Source organism: Mastigoproctus giganteus, chromosome 12, assembly GCF_048544385.1.
Source record: "Mastigoproctus giganteus isolate SK-2022 chromosome 12, ASM4854438v1, whole genome shotgun sequence".
NCBI lineage: Eukaryota > Metazoa > Arthropoda > Arachnida > Uropygi > Thelyphonidae > Mastigoproctus > Mastigoproctus giganteus.
In genome coordinates, this window is record NC_143586.1 from 131,266,793 (window position 1) to 131,284,082 (window position 17,290).

The window sequence follows — 17,290 nt, forward strand, 5'->3', positions numbered from 1 at the left end:
TGCACATTCTTTGAACACCAGTTTATGAAAAAAAATTCAATCTGAGTATTAGGTATTCTGCATACACCTATGTGCTGTTCATGTAACAATAAGCTTAAGCACTTTTTTGATAGCACCATGAGTTGGTAATAAAAATGAACATCACAAATTGTAAGAATTGCTTCTAGAGATATGTAAATGTCTAAAAATAATATATTTTTGTTTTCATACCTTGCATATCGCTGTTTCAGTTGGATATGTGTATTACAGTAGTTGGATGATAATTTTATGGTAGATATAATTGAGATTACAAGTTTTTGTGGTTGTTATATTGTTGTTAGTAGATATTCTGTTCAAATAATCTTGTAAGTAGAATTCTTATTTTAATTTTTATAAGTCTTCCTTTCCAGGTTTTTTAATACTGGTGTTCAACTACCACAGCCTGAAATGCAAAATGCAGCAGTCACTAGTAGACTGCTGATATGACAAAATTTTTGAATGCATCAGCATTTCAATTCTGCGTGTACCCATTGTTATTGTCACAATACTAAAAAAATAAAATAGTAAACATTTCTTATTACACCAGCATCAAAGATTATCAATTCCATTTGCAGATTTCATTACGACTTTTATTTTTGATTTTAATCACATCTATGCTTGATTGTAAAAATTCAGTGAAGTATAGAAAGTGGCTGGTGCAAATCTGGCTCTTAAATTTTTTACTTATTATTTTTTCAAATAAAGTATATAATGAAAGGGGCTTAGAGGGGAGCAGGCATTATGTGTATTATCAGACACTCAGTCTAAAACACTGATGTTATTATTATTATTATTATTATAAGCTATATGGTGTAAGGAAGCCTGAGGCTTATGATACACCAGCCAAAAAAAAAAAAAAATTCCCCAGTTACCCTAAAAGAGAGAGAGAGAGAAGTAAAAGGGAATCACCAAGAAAAAGAAGAATGATGATATCCAGCTCAGGACCCTGGGTGTGCCAAACCCATACTCACAAGATGTGAGCCCCTGGGGTTATGTATCCAATATCTTTCTATTTCAGAAGATTTAGTAGTCCGGTTGGCCTGCCTCCCTAAAATCCACTCGTACACACCTTCTCGATGGTAAGCCCTGTTACGTCACTTAGGTGGCAACGAACGTGTAGAGTGGTTCTCTTCAAGATGCCTGGTCAGCGTGAAGAGGAAAAGACCAAACCCTCCAGCACATGACAGCACAACAAAACAAATGGCCCTCAGTCCCCAGTGGCTTTCACTCCCCCTCTTACGGCAGCGAGAGGATCAGAATGGAAGCAGAGGGTGCTAAGAATCTCTAGATACAATCAGGCCGCCATGCACGGAAACTGAACTTGGCCTGTTACAATGTAAGATCACTCATCAGTGAAGACAGGATACTAGAGCTGGAAAAGGAATTAGAAAATGTAAATTGGAATATCATCGGTTTGGCTGAAACAAGAAAAAATGAATCACTTATAAGTTTATCGAGTGTAAATCTGCTGTACACCAATGGAAACAGTGAAAGGAGTGAAGGTGGAGTTGGCTTTCTGGTCCATAAACATATAAAAAACAACATTTTGGAATTCAAAAGTACATCACCAAGGGTGTCAAGACTACTCAGCATTTCAAAGAGGTACAAGCAATAATGATTTATGCACCAACATTGAGCCATGATGATATAGAGGTTGAAGAAATAAATGTACACCGAAATTGAGAGTCATCGAGATAAACAGAAAACCCACTACACTATCATTATGGGGGACTTCAATGCTAAGGTTGGAAGGAGACAAAACAGCACATAAAGGGGAACTATAGGAAATTTTGGAATTGGCAAAAGACTTGTGGAATTTGCAGAATCTAGAGGAATGTCAGTAATGAACACTTTTTTCAAGAAAAGGTTGAACAGAAAGTGGACATGGAAGAGCCCAAATGGATTAACAACTAATGAAATCGACTTCATCCTCACTAACAGAAGATATATTGTGAATGATGTTACCATCCTGAATAAGGTAAATGTTGGAAGTGATCACAGAATGGCAAGATGTACACTTGATATAGATGTAGGAAAGGAAAGGAAAAAATCTGACTCGAGTAAATAATACAAAGGTCTTCCAGATAACAGAAGAGGAGAAAAAGCAGTATGTACTGGAACTTAAGAACAAGTTCAAGCTTCTCCAGACTGTTCAGGACCAAGATATCGACGAGCAATATTACAACTTTATGAAAGTGATAAAGCCCAAGAAACCTATAGGTAAAAAGAAATCCAAAGAAGAAAAAATCAGTCAAGAAACACTTGTCGTGATGAACCAAAGACAACAAATGAAGAGCAAGAAAAACACTGACAGGGATAAAATTGAGTATACTGAGTTATGCAAAGCCATTAGAAAGAGACTCAGAGACAACATAAGAAAATTTAACACAAGAAAAGGAGAAAACACATTAAGGGAAAACAAAGGATTTAAATCAGCAGTTATACAGAAAGACAAATGATATTGAAACCGAAGAATAGCGATGTTGTACTTACAAACAGCAGAGAAGGTATAATTCAAATAGCGGAAGACTACTGTAGAGAATTATACAAGGAGCGAGGGAATGATGCCAGCAGTGGGGAATGTGGATCACAAATTAGTAACACATACAATATACCTGATATCCTTCCTGATGAGGTAGAACATGCTTTGAAGAAAATGAAGAATCAGAAAGCTCCGGGGGAAGATGAAGTTACTGTAGAGTTGTTAAAATTGGGAGGAAGAGACATGACACAAAAACTGGCAAGACTCTTCACAAAATGCATTAGTAAAGGTGTGGTGCCTAAGGAGTGGAATAATGCAAGGATAGTTTTGCTTCATAAGAAAGGAGATAAATCAGAAATTGGAAATTATAGACCAATTAGCTTGTTATCCCACATCTACAAGTTGTTCACAAGGGTCATTACTAACAGATTAGAAAGAATACTTGATGAGAATCAACCGAAAGAGCAAGCTGGCTTTAGGACAGGATTCTCAACTATGGATCACCTTCATGCAATGTCGCAGCTAATGGAAGAAGCAAATGAATATAAAACACCATTATGCCTGGCATTTGTGGATTATGAAAAGGCATTTGACTCCATACAGTATAAGGCAATGTTTCGGGCACTGGAAAGACAAGGCATAGATACCCCATATATTATGATTTTGAAGAAAATATATGAGAACACTACCTCCTTTATTAGACTAAACAAAGACAGTAATAAATTTAAAATTGAGAAAGGAGTTCGACAAGGAGATACAATATCTCCGAAGTTGTTTACTGCTGCCCTTGAGGAAGCTTTCAGATTAGACTGGTCGCAGAAAGGAGTCAATGTGAACGGAGAGTACCTAAACCATTTACGATTTGCAGATGACATTGTTGTCATAAGCCACAATCACAAAGAATTAGAAGAAAATCTTAATCTGTTATGCACAGTTTGTAAGGATTTTGGACTAAAGATGAATATGGCTAAAACAAAAGTAGTGATGAACAAGTATGCCACGGAAAGGGATATAATGATTGAAGGAGCAGTAATTGAAAAGATGGAGTCATATACTTATCTGGGACAAGTCATTAGCTGTAATAATGATAAATGGATGGAAGTGAAGAGAAGAATAAATTTTGGATGGATAGCATTCAGGAAATATAGTCACATACTGAGGAGCAATATCCCAATTTGTCTGAAATAAAATAATGAACCAATGTATACTCCCCACCATGACTTATGGAAGTGAAACTTGGGCACTCACCAAAACAGTGGAAGAGAAGCTGGGAACTACACAGCAAAGAATGGAATGAATGATATTGGGAATCAGACTGTTAGATAAGAAGAGAAACACATGGATTAGGCAGCAAACTTAAGTAAAGGACATTCTTATCAAAACTAAAGAACTAAAATGGTCTTGGGCAGGACACCTAGCTCGAAGACATGATGACAGATGGACTAAGAGAAAACCTGGAAGACAACAACGGAGATGGACAGATGAAATTCATGGGTTTGTGAGTAGTAAATGGATGGCCATTGCACAAAACAGGAGGAACTGGAAAGTTGCTGGAGAGGCCTTCATCCTGCAGTGGATTGAAAATGGCTAATGATGATGATATAATGAAAACTTAAAAGACTTTTATTTTCAAGTTTTTATTCTTGAAGTTTTATTCCGAAACTCTTATTTTAAAACTTTTAAAAATATCTTTGCCATTTATTCTTTAAAAGATATCTCTGTGTGTCTTTATATGTGTTTAAAAATGTCTACTAGTTGTCATAAAATTTTAATCCTGGTTAAATGTTAATTTATGAAAAGTAAATTAAATTAATAATTAAAGATATATATTATTTTTTATATCCACTGTACTAGATAACATACATATCTAGATAACAAACATTTTAAGAAGTGTCAAATTTTAAATTATTAATTTCCCTCATTCCAAACATTTTCATAGTGTCATGGAAAACTCAAATGTGCCTGTCACTGTGTGACTTTAGCATTGCACCTGTTAGAGAGAGAGAGTTATGTCGCAATACTGATAGGAATTACATTCTGATGGAAATGGAATCTTAAAATTATCATAGCACAGGTTTATAGAGGGAAAGTTTTTCCAGAAAAATCTGGTTAATTAGTATGTTGAATTTTTTAGGTGTTAGATGCAGGAAACAATTTCTCATTGCATGTTGAGATTTCAGTAACAGTTCTAATTTGATCCTCCCCACCCAATGAGAGACTACTATAGAAACTGGAATGGGCTTGGATTACTAGGAACATCCTTATGCATATCAGAGGCTGGCTGAGTGAAGATATAAGATGGTCAGTGGACATTTTTTTGACTGAACTAGTATAGTGAATGAGATCCCCCAGGGTACAATATTGGGATCCTGCTTGTTTCCAATTTTCCTCAGTAGTATTGGTGAGAGTATGCAGGAAAAGTAGTCAAAGTTTGCAATGACTTAAAGGTAAGTAGGATATTAAATAATTGGACCAGGCTATACTGCTTCAGAATTACTCTGAAAGATGGTGATATACCCACCTTTCAGAGTTTCAGGACAGTTCAATTTTTACAGTCCCAAATGTTATCGGCATGCAAATGTGTCCCAATTTTTTAATATTGAGAAACATGCACAAGTTAAGTGTCAGCAAATAACTTAATTTTTATGAACTTTCATAATCATAGATTATATTGCAACAAATCGAAACTGAACAAAGCATAACAGTATACTGTGATTACAGAATTGATGGTCATTGATAGTGCAATAAGCTATTTCTGATAGCATGAAGCCAGAAAGAATAGCCTTGACAATACTTTCAAAAAAATTTCCTGTTGGGGACGACAGGAAATTTTTCCGAATTATTTCAGTGGAGGACCTGAAATTTTATATCAGTACTCTACAGATAATTCAAACTCTAAATGACAATAAAAACATTAAAAGTTTTTGTAAAAAGTGTATGCAGATGTTATACACTGGTTTTTGTTGGTCATGAAATTTGGATGCTACAATGAAAGCGTTCTGGAGCCAATTTATCTCATGCTGGTTCTGTTTCTTTATTTTTTGCATTATGGTCACATTACCTTAGGGCTATTCACAAATTGTGTAATGCAAAGGAGGGCGAGACTGGGATTCAGCCAAAATGTTATAATGTATTATGGTTGAAGGAGGTATATTTTATGTTATTTTATTTTTAAAAAAAAGTGAATCAGTTCACATTTTTTTAGAAAATTCAAATTAAGAGTATTTTGGCTCCTGTGGAAAAAGAAAGCTTATGTTCTATTTCTCTCTCTCTCTCTCTCTCTCTCTCTCTCTCTCTCTCTCTCTCTCTCTCAGTGTAATGTTACTATGAATTTTTTTTCCTTTAGTAAGGGTTTGATATGCACCATAGATTGTTTTAGAATGAAGAAATATTACTGTACAAAAAAACATATCTCTCTCTCTCTCTCACTGTTATAATTAACTGAAATTTATTGACACAGTTTGTAGCTGCATAATGACAGTAAACATCCAGAAATGTTGTTTTAAGTGGAGTTTTGGTTTCCAGTGAGTTCTGGTTTGCATATTGTTTATGTGCATTTTGTGTTCATGTCATTGATTTCAGTTTACCGTGTAGCTAGTCATGAAGATAAAAAAAAACTATCAAAAAACGTGACATTCTAAAAGGACTAGATTTATACTACATTTAGTGGTTTTGAGCAATCTGAAAATAGTAATAGTAATAGCCATGCAGTGCAGGGAAGCCAGAAGCTTTTACCGCATTAGCAAAAAATAAAAAAATAACGAGTAAATAAGAAAATACAAATTATTTGCTTCCCTCCTCGCGTAGGTAACTATCCAGTTGGCCTCTTTGAATTTATTCAAACTGTCACCCCCAACTACTCGTGAAGACAACCTGTTCCAGCAGTCAACAACTCACTGACTAAAAGAAAACTTCCTACAATCTAGTCTAAACCTCTTATCCTGTGATTAAAATTTATTCCCATGAGTTCTAGAATTCTCTATAACAGTGAAAATTCCTCTTTCGTTCATTTTGCTAACCCTTCTCAGAGCCTTATAAATCTCAATCAGTTCACCACCAAGGTGCCTAGTTGCCAAGCTCTGTGGCCCACATATTCAGAGTCTTTCCTCATATGTCATCCTTTTGCCAATCTCACCATGCAATTGCCCATCTTCAGACCCTTTCAAGAAGCTCAATGTCTTTATTTCAGGTGAGGTCTCCATACTTAAGCACAGTATTCCAAATATGGTCATACAGTTGCCTTATACAGTGGGACTATGACCTCCATATCTCTACAGGATAATGTTCAAAAAATCATCAATAGGACACTATGGGCTTTCCTGGCTGCCTATTTACACTGCTCAGAAATCTTCATATCTGCCCATATATTTAACTCAGATCCCTTTCTTCCTCTACTCCTTTTAATTCAACTCCACCAAATGTATAATTTATTTTGGGGGTGCTATTCCTCAAGTGTAAGACCATGCATTTTGCTGCATTAAAACATAGCTGCCACTTTTCTGACCATTCTTGCAGCTTGTTAGTCATCCTGAAGGAGCACTGCTTGGTATTCATCATTTAACTACTCTCCTAATCTTTACGTGATCTGCAAATTTTGACATCAAGTCATTTATGAAAATCAGAAACAACAGTGGCCCAAGAACCCTGGGGGACCCCACTTCTGACTTTACATCAGTCTGAAGAATAACCATTAATCACAGCCCTCTGCTTTCTGCCCTGCAGCCACCCAGCAGTCCATCTTAAAATTTTTCTAGTAATCTCAACATGTTCCATCTTATTACATTAACATCTCGTGAGGGACTGAGTCAAATGCCTTTCTAAAATCCGAATAAACTATGTCGAAATTGTTGTCTACATGCAGCTCGGGAGTAACTTTCTCAAAATAGCTCACTAATTTAGTTAAACTTGATTTTCCCTTAACAAAACCATGTTGTGTGTTATTCAGAATGCCATATTTATCTAAAATTTCCCTAGATTGCACTCTTCATCATTGTTTCTAAGGTTTTCCCTACCACTGAAGTCCAACTAACTGGTCTGTAGTTACCAACTTCGCTCTTAGAACTGCCTTTATGTATTGGTGATATGTTGACACTTCTCCAATTCAAAGATCATAATTAACTTTAATAGTTCAATACACTCCCTGGCAGCCTCCCTCAAAATTACTAAGTATATGCCATCAACTCCAGGAGCCTTACTTGCCTTTATGCTCGAAAAATATTTCTAATAAACAGTCATCTGTAATTTTGAAATCACTAATTTCGTATGACTCAGCCTCACTTGCACAGCCTCTTCTCAGCATGAAGGGTCTATCTTCAGCAAAAACAGATGCAAACAGATGTTCAATTTATCTGCAACATTCAAATGGGCTACATTTTTCCCACACCCAATTCACAAGGGTTCAATCTGATTTCTTTTCTTTTTTTTTTTTTTTCTTACTTGTATTCACATACATGCTTGTCCCCATTCTTTACCCTCTTAGTTAGTGCTTTTTCATATACAGCCTTGGCCACACCTTGAGTACTGCATACAGGTCTGGAGGCCTCATTTATTTTAATACGGATGTAGAGCTGCTGAAACGAGTACAGAGAAGGGCAACAAAGGGGGTTCTCTTACCAAGAAAGGCTTAAAGTTCTGAAAATTGCAGCATCTGGAGACTAGGCACCTGTGAGGTGATCTGATTGAGGTGTATAAAGTCTTGAATGGTTTGAGCATGCTCAATGTGGATGAGATTCTTCCTCTTGCTCAGATTAGGCACCTGAGGGGGCATAAATTCAAATTGAGAAAAGACAGTTGTAGAATAGCCGTACAGAAATTTGCCTTTAGCCAGCGGATGGTTGATTGTTGGAACAAACTTCCATCCATTGTCGAAGTTGATAGCTCAGAAGTTGAAGTTGATAAATAAATTCAATTCTAAATTATTCAATTTTAAATTATTTCTTGCTGATAACAGGTTTTAAAAATGAAGCACTTGTGAAACAATTAATCATATAGAGTAGCATCCATTGTGTACCTGCTGCACAGGTTAAAAGAGAAGGTTGAGCATTTAGTGTTATCACCAAGTGTGCAATCTCCTCTTAATTTGTGCACTGAAGGGGTGGGGGGGGTAGCTTCATGCCTTCCTGTAAAAGTGGATAAATATTTGGTGGAGACATTACTATGTAGAAAGAAGTGCTAAAAATAAAGATAGAAATTTCAACTGATGCATGTCACTGAAGTAAAAAAAGATTTTGAAGCATGTGTGCACATGTTGGCTGTCTCCAATTTATGTGTAATTGAATTGGTAGAACAGTGACAACCTTGATAAGTCTATTTAAAGAAGAGCTGTATGAGCACTTTTCAGAGTTACAAATTGAAAAGTACAATAAGCAATTACTAGTGAGTACCATTGACTTGTATCCGAATGAAGGTCATGATCTGAAAGTTTTAATAGCAGACAAATTAATGACCCCTCCAAGAAAACAAATTTCTGAATTGCAAACTTCTGTTGAAAGCAATCCTAAAAAGGCTAAGCAAGCTGATAATTCTAACCATGTTATTCTCACCCATATAGAAAGTCTCCTCGTGTTTCTTTCTTCTCACTTGAATAAAGCAATTTGCTTGTTTCGTTTAAATGTTATACAATTTGAAAAAAAATATGAGCTCTTCAGTCCAGTAACCTCACATCCACCTGCTGAGGTCACTACTCCTAGATAAGTTGAAGAATGTTGTGTGCAAATTAATTTTACCAACAGTTTTCTCTTCCATTTTGAACATTGATTGCCATAGCAGACTAAACCAGAAAGTTGATTCTAATTTAGTCGTGGGTGATTCTACTAACAAGATTGTAAAGAATCTAAAACAAGAATAGAAGATTCAGTTCTTTTGCCTAGTGAGGAAGTAGATTTTAGTTGTATGTGACTACATGATGCACAAGTTCCCACTGAAAAATGTTCTTATAAATGCTAAGGTGGCACAAATTCCGTCAATTGGTAGTGCATTTTCAAATTCGAAATTTTTTGTGGAAAAATTTCAAGTACTTCTTGATTTTGTTGAAGATAGAGAAAGAGATGAAGCAGTAGATATTTTTCTGTCATATTCAGTTCTGTCACTTTCAGTGTTGTCAGTTTCTTTGTTTTTTTTAATTAATTAATTTATTTTATTTTTATTTTTATTTTTTTTATGAAACATCCAAACACAGGAGTATCAGAGACTATAGTACTGCATATGGGTTGTATCAGAAGTAGAAGGGAAAAATAGTATTAGTAGCAACAAATGATGGAAGAAAGAATACTGCATCAACTAAAAAAAAAAAAAAATATTTCCCATATCACCTGTCCATCCCCTCTGACAGTTTGTCTAAGTCTTTGAATTTATTCAAACTACTTATTTCTACAATACCAGGTGAAAGTTTGTTCCAGCAATCAACTACCTGCCAGCTGAAAATAAATCTCTTCACATTGATCCTACCACCATCCTTCCTCAATTTGAATTTATGCCCCTTCATATGCATACTCTGAGCAAGAGGAAGCATTCTATCAGCATTGAGCTTACTCAATCCACTCATAACCTTAAACTCCTCAATCAGATCTAGTGGATGTCCAGTCTCCAGATGCCACAATTTGCAGAAGCCCTTTCAGCCAAGAGCATCCTTTTGTTCCCCTCACTAATCTTGCTCTTTTCTATACCCACTCCAACAGATCCACACCCTTTCATAAATGAGGCTTTTAGACTTGAATGCAGTACTCACTTGCCATATACAATGGGATAATCACCTCCTTATCCTTACTGGCAAAATTCTTGTATATCATTGACAAAACACAATAAGCTTCCTTGGCACCCTGTCTGCAATGCCCTGTCTGCAATCCAGAGAACTTCATAGCTAACTGCATTATTACTCCAAATCTTTTTCATTCTCTACTACCCCGAGTGTGATACCACATAATTGGTATGTTAATCTGGGATTACCACTACCCATATGAAGTATCCTACATTTTTCAGTGTTAAATTAGGAAAAACAAAAGTTGGTTCTGTGAGTTGTCAGTTTCTTTGGACAGTGAATGGATGCTGACTGTTTGCTGCAAGTGTTCAGACTGGTTTTGAAGAGAGTGGGAAATTTATAATGCCAATTCAGAACAACAATTCTTGCAAAAGAATCTGTAGAAAAGGCATACAGCAGAAACTGAATGTCTGTGAGACAGAGTGGAGAGACTCTGTAAGAGACAGGTCATTAATTAATATGACTGCCCTCTTAAATGGTGTCCAGAAATTTAAAAGAGGTTTTGGGAGCACCAGCTCAAATGTGGGAACAATATCCCGTGGAAAGACAGATTTGAGATTTCTCCAGTGTGAGTAGTTGTTTAGAGGAAAAGTAAAACTGAGAGCAAAAAAGAAACATTTTTTTTTTTGATCCAGAGAAAGCAATATTTGTGATTTGCTTTTGCCAAGAGAGATTAGAATTCAGAGTAATCCCTAATAGAGATATTTGATCTTGTTTAAAAATCTGAGTTTTATTGAAGATAAGCTCCCACCTCTGTTAGGAGCAATAGACTCTTTTTTTTTTTATGAAAAATAAGAAAGGACTGAAGTTTAAAGTTTTCTCTGTCCAATCGGAGAATCACCTGGAGTGTGTAAGTAATTGATGTTGGATATTCAAGAAGTTAAAGCTCTCTGTTCAGAACAAGGTTCCTCTTAAATTGCAAGTAGAACATAGTGTGCTATCATCAGCAAAACTATGGATGGGATTTCAAGTCAGTGGAAGGTTATTAATAACTTAGCAGAAAAGAGTAGGAAAAAGAATAAAGTTTGAGGGAACACCAGCCTTAGCAGAAAAGTTCGAAGACAGCCATCTATCTTCAAGGTGAATGGTTTGTAAGAAAAATAGATACTCTTGCAAAAAAAAAACAGTTGGTGGGCCATAAGGTGGGAGCTTATTTAGAAAACATTTAAACTAAAAGCCTTAGAAATGTCAAGGGCTATGATATTCACCATATTTTCCTTTGAATTTGTCCAAAGATGATAATGTAAGCCGATATATCACTGGTGGATTGACACTGACAGAATCCATATTTCAAACCTTCCATCTGATCAATGATCATTGATCAGATGGAAGGTTTCAAAATAGTTTAAGAGTTGGCAGCTCAAGGATTTCACCTTTACATCAGAAAGAGTAGAGAAGGCTGCCACCCAGCTGAAAGCTAATTCATTTATCATAGTTTTAATGCTCTGTGTAACAAAAATAAAATAAATTATGAATCCAGAGCACGCAGGCGTGTTTTATTATGGGTGATAATTGGACAGGAGGGATTTGTCACCTATTTTAGGGACTGGCTGGATATGATCAAATTTCCAACAAGAGGAAAAATACAGTAATAAGAAAGTGTAAAAAAAGGGTAGAACAGGAGTACAGCTTTTGAGTACAGAGAAAGAAATGCATATCAGGATCTGAAGCTCTCTTGGTATCAAGATTGTTCAGAATTCTTCTAACATCCTTTTGTCAGAGTCATAGAATGCAGTGTACCGGATTTGGTAGGAGGAGATTTACCAAGATCATCAATACAAGAACTACAAGAAAAGTAGAATGCTGGTAAATAAGCTTCATCTTTAGCTGAGTATGCAGTGAAGCCATCAGGTTTTATTACATCCTCATTGCATCATCATCATCCATGCTCCCACCTCTGTTAACAGTTTGGAGCATAGATGGTTTGAAGTCGCTTTGGAAAGTGACCATAATGCTATGATATGATAACTGTTTTACAATTTTTGCAAGCTTTAGTATAGGCAGAAAATGAAGCTGGAGATTTAGATGCAAGCCAATTGCATTATGAAATGTTCTTATCTGGAATAGTCTTAATGCATTTATTGGAAAATCAAGGTTTAGATAAAGGATGATGTTTTAAGGTGGAATGTGTAATAAAGGATTTCATCCTTACAAGTATAATTTCACTGACAATCTGAGCAGACATTAGGATTAGAAGTTTAAAGCAATAATCCAACCAGGAAGTAGGTTATAAAGCCAAAAAACATGAGGCTGAGAATGGCCATAAGAGAGAGAGAGAGGGGGGGCTCCATTGGAGAGGAGACCATCACTAGATTGGGAGAAAAAGATCAAGAGTATTGGATGTGTAGTTAGGACTGTCTGATATTCTAGTAGGTAAACAAACAAGCTGAGTCAGGTCATTAGTAATTGCAAAAACCTCAACATCTCAACCAGATGGATCTGTGCAACTAGAAAACTGAAGCCATCTGAAGTTTTGAACATTAAAATCACTGAGGAAAATTACCTGTCTGTTAGAAAAGTTAGATTAAAGAAAATTGAATTTCAAAATAAAGGAGGTCAAAGTGTTAGAGTGATTACTGGAGTTGGAAAAATGATAGAGACTAAAGGCAAATTTGACAGGATGGGGTGAGAGACCATTTTTAATCTAAGCTATATTAGATTAAAAATTAGGAACTCTCTGAAAAGGAATATCAGCAGATGTATTTACACATACTACCTTTGAAGCAAAAGAAATCATAAAGTGAATAATTATGGGAACTAAGATGTGTAGTGGTTATAGCAACTGTTAGTTGGAATTTTGTCAGAAAAAGTATGTGGGGCTTGGCTGACTATAGATGGAAATAGACATCATTAAGATTGGAAGTAAGACCATATATATTTCTGAAATAAATGAGTATTTAGTATTAGTAGTGGAAAATGATGCAAGAAAGGAAGCTTATACATTGGAAGGGACTTCCCATATCACCCCTCTAATAGTTTGTTTAGTTCTTCCTTGAATTCATTCAAAACCTGAGTATGTCAGGTATATTCTTGCTATTTTGTACATATAGCAAGAATATACCCAACTCCTTGACATAAAGTGGCCTCGACAATTCCTTCCCCCACGTATCCACTACTTGGACTTCCTCCAGTCATAAGATGCCTTCTTATAGTTACCAAAAGGCTCAGTCCATTGGATTATCTAGTTGCCAACCTGTAAAAGCAGACAATCCATGACAGAAATCAACAGACATATATTCAGTATACTGAATAATTCACTATTCTGAATAAGGAATACTGGATTCAGTATTCCTTAGAAAAGATGGAGTTTGCCAGATCTTTGCTCTGAAGACTTAAAATGAAGACATGGGTTTCACCATGAGCCTTCAATGAGCAGTGTTGGTATTGCGCAGGATGATGAAAGTCGTCTTACCACCTAGTGCTGCCTGGTGACACAGGGGTAGCATATCATTCCTCTGTGTGAAGTGGGTGTCACACCTCAATCCACTCTCATTGGTTTTCACCTGGGGTGGGATTATACGCAGGGTTACTAACAGTCAGGGGCAGCTCGTTGCTAGGCACTGCAGAACTGCAGCACCCCCAGCTTTTTAAATCTAAATATACAATCAATGGAGTTATGTGAAATTTTGTGAAGAACAATGCAACGCAATGGATATTTTTATTAACAGGTCCCACATATAGTATACTCACCTCTATTTCCAATAATCATTTCAATAATAAACGAACAAAAACACAAGCTCGTTTTCAACTTTGAAGTTTAACTGTAGATGGAATTGTGCTATGCAGTTCCACATTTAGGCCCCAGTGGTTGAGTCAGTGCTTAGTTGGCAGGTTGCCAATAAGCATTTCTTAGAGGTGATAAAACGAGTCAAAGGAACTGCAGAGCGAGCAGTGCCTATTTGAACAGTGCACCAAACTTGAATGAAAAAGTTATTGATCTGTTTTCAACAAATAAAAACCAAAGAATGGATTTTATTTTTAAATAAAATTTCAAGATTACCCAAGTCTGTTAATGGTAAGTGTCAAGTTAATGTTTTGTAGTGTTTTTAACTTCCTTATTATTATTATTGTTACCATCTATGTGTACATGTCTTATAATCAAGGCAATTTAATGTAACTTTAAGAAGCGGCACCCCCATACATCAGAGTCACGAGCAGCCACTGCTAACAGTCCCACCATTGTGAAGGTGCAGACAGAGAATTTAGTTGTCACAGGATAATTGAATTTCACAAAATTTCAGTTATTCTGTCACAAGTGGCACCTAAATATCCATCCCATGACCCCAAGTATGACAGGGTTAGCAAGCCCTAACCCTGTCATACCTGGAAGAATGTCTATAACAAGCTTTAGGGAACAAGTGTAAGAATCTACCAGAAACTGTTATGGAAGAAGCAGAAATTATCATATAATGGTTCTTTGTTGGAGAACTAAGGAGTCCACATAAAAGCTGGAAATATAACAAATTATCCTAAGTCATTTTTGACATTCCTCATAGTAGTGCTTGTGGGGTTAAGGAATATTTAAGTGGATGAAAGCTGAATTCAGATCTTTTCTTTCTTGTGAAGCTTTGAAATGCTGTTCACAGCCAAGTCTGGATAGCAGCACCATTGTTATAAACAAAATATTGACTCATCTTTTCTGAAGAGGTGCAAACTCTGCAACAGTATTTTTTTCTAAGCAGTTAGGTAACTGATGTCTGACAGACAATCCACAGCAGACAGAAAAATCATAGATAAGCTAATATTTGTAAACATACTGTACTGGTAAACAGTCCTATGACTGTGTTTTAATTTATAATATGTATTTTGTCAGTGAGGTTTAACTTCTAGTGCAGCATTTACCATACAGAAAACCTTGTACTTTTTCCAAAAAAAGCTCCTGTTTTCCCTCCTGCTTACAATTGCCTGATTTCCATCTTTTTGAAAGTCAAAATTTTTCAGCTCTAAACTTAAAATAGAGTACATTCTTAGTACTCTGATACTTTATATCACAGTATCCAGACAGCTACTCCACTGTTTCTATCCAGCTTATAGGAGTCATTGGCACTAACGTGTAACAGGGAATAAAGCAAACCTAGATCACTTTTTTAGTTATCTGAAATGAATCAAGTTTAATAACTGACTATAGTCTTGAGAGCAGACACTTATGTTTCACAGGAAACTTTTGAATAGGCACATCTTTACCTAAGAAGCCCTTGTGCTAGAAAACCTCCATTTCAACCAACCAAAAACTGACCAGTGTGTTTTCTTAGCAAAAGTTTTATTGAACCTGTTTAATTTAAATGGCAAATGGTGCAATAATAGCAGGATTACACAAGGTATCAGGCAATCTCTGCATGGTTGGTTGCCCCCCCTTCTGTGTGCCCCATGAAGTATAACCGTGTGCTGTAAAAGTTTTTTTTTTTTTTTTATGAAAACCACAAACATGAAAGTTATTAGAACTTATAGTACTTAGTACCGTGCTTGGGTTGGAGGTTGAGAAGACGAAAGAAGATATTTGACATTAGACTTGAACTTCTGTAGACTGTAATTTTCAGAAAATACGTACAAAGGAAGGTTGTTCCAGAAAACAGCAGTTGAATGAATAAACAAGGAAGATGAAAAGTTGGTTCTGTGAGTTTGAAGTTGGACAGAAAATGGATGTTGGCTGGTGGCGGCATGTGTTCGGATTGTTTTGAAAGAGAGAGAGAGAGAGTGGGAATTATAGAAGCCAATTCGGAAGAACAGTGCCCATGGAAGTATCTGTAGAAAAGCCATACAACAGAAACAGTACGTCAATGAGACAGCGAGTGGAGAGACTCTGTTAGAGATGAGTCATTAATTAACCTAACTGCCCTCTTCTAATGGAATCTAGAAGGCTGAAAGAGGTTTTGGGGGCACCGTCCCAGATGTGGGAACAATATTCCATGGTAGGACGGATTTGTGATTTGTACAGAGTGAACAGATGTTTGGAAGAAAAGTAATGCCGAGAGCGAAAGAAAAAAACCAAGTTTTTTATATGCAGAGGAAGCAATATTTGTAATGTGCTTGTGCCAAGAGAGATTAGAAGTCAGGGAAATCCCCAAAAGAGATATATCATCTTGCCTAGAAATTGGAGTGTCACTAAAGATAAACATAGAAGCAGAAGAATCCTTTTTTGAGATATAAGACAAGACTGAATTTTAAAAGGATTGAAATCAACCAAATTGTCTTTGCTCCACTGCAGAATTACCTGGAGATTGGCATTTAAAGAATTGGTAGCTGATATTCGAGAAGTTGAAGCTGATTGAACAGGGCAAGGTTTCTCAAAATGGAAAGTGGAATGCAGTGTGCTATCATTGGCAACCATCAGAGGCTTAGAGGGGAATAGGTATCCTGTGTGTTATCAGACACTCAGCCTAAAACACTGATGGATCCAATATCTCTCTATTACAGAAAATAACAGAATGGTACCCAAGAGGAGCTAGAAGAAAACCTGGAAGACAAAGGCAGAGATGGATAGATTAAATTCATGAGTTTGTGGGTAGTAAATGAATGGCCAGTGCTGAAAACAGAAAGAACTGGAAAGTTGCTGGAGAGGCCTTCATCCTGCAGTGGATTGAAAATGGCTGATGATGATCATTGGCAAAGCTATGGATAGGATTTCCAGTCAATGAAAGAAGGTCATTAATATACAAGAGGAAAAGAATGGGAGAAAGAACTGAACCTTGGGGGACACTGGCATTAGTGGAGAAGTTAGAAAACAGAGAGCCATCTACCATCACCCTCAGTGAGTGATCAGAGAGAAAACTGGATAACCAATTACAAAAAACAGTTGGCAAACTATAAGATGGAAGCTTGTTTAGAAAACCTTAACCTTAACAAACACTGCACCCATTCCAGCAGATCTACATCCTTCCTAAAGTGAGGCCTCCAGACCTGCATATAGACTCTAAATTCCCAATTTATTTGTGGTTTTCATGGACCAAATTTAGTATTATGGTATGTTATCAAAATTTTAGTCTGAGACGTAAAAATTAAATCATTTTATGTATATTATATTGTGCATTAAATAG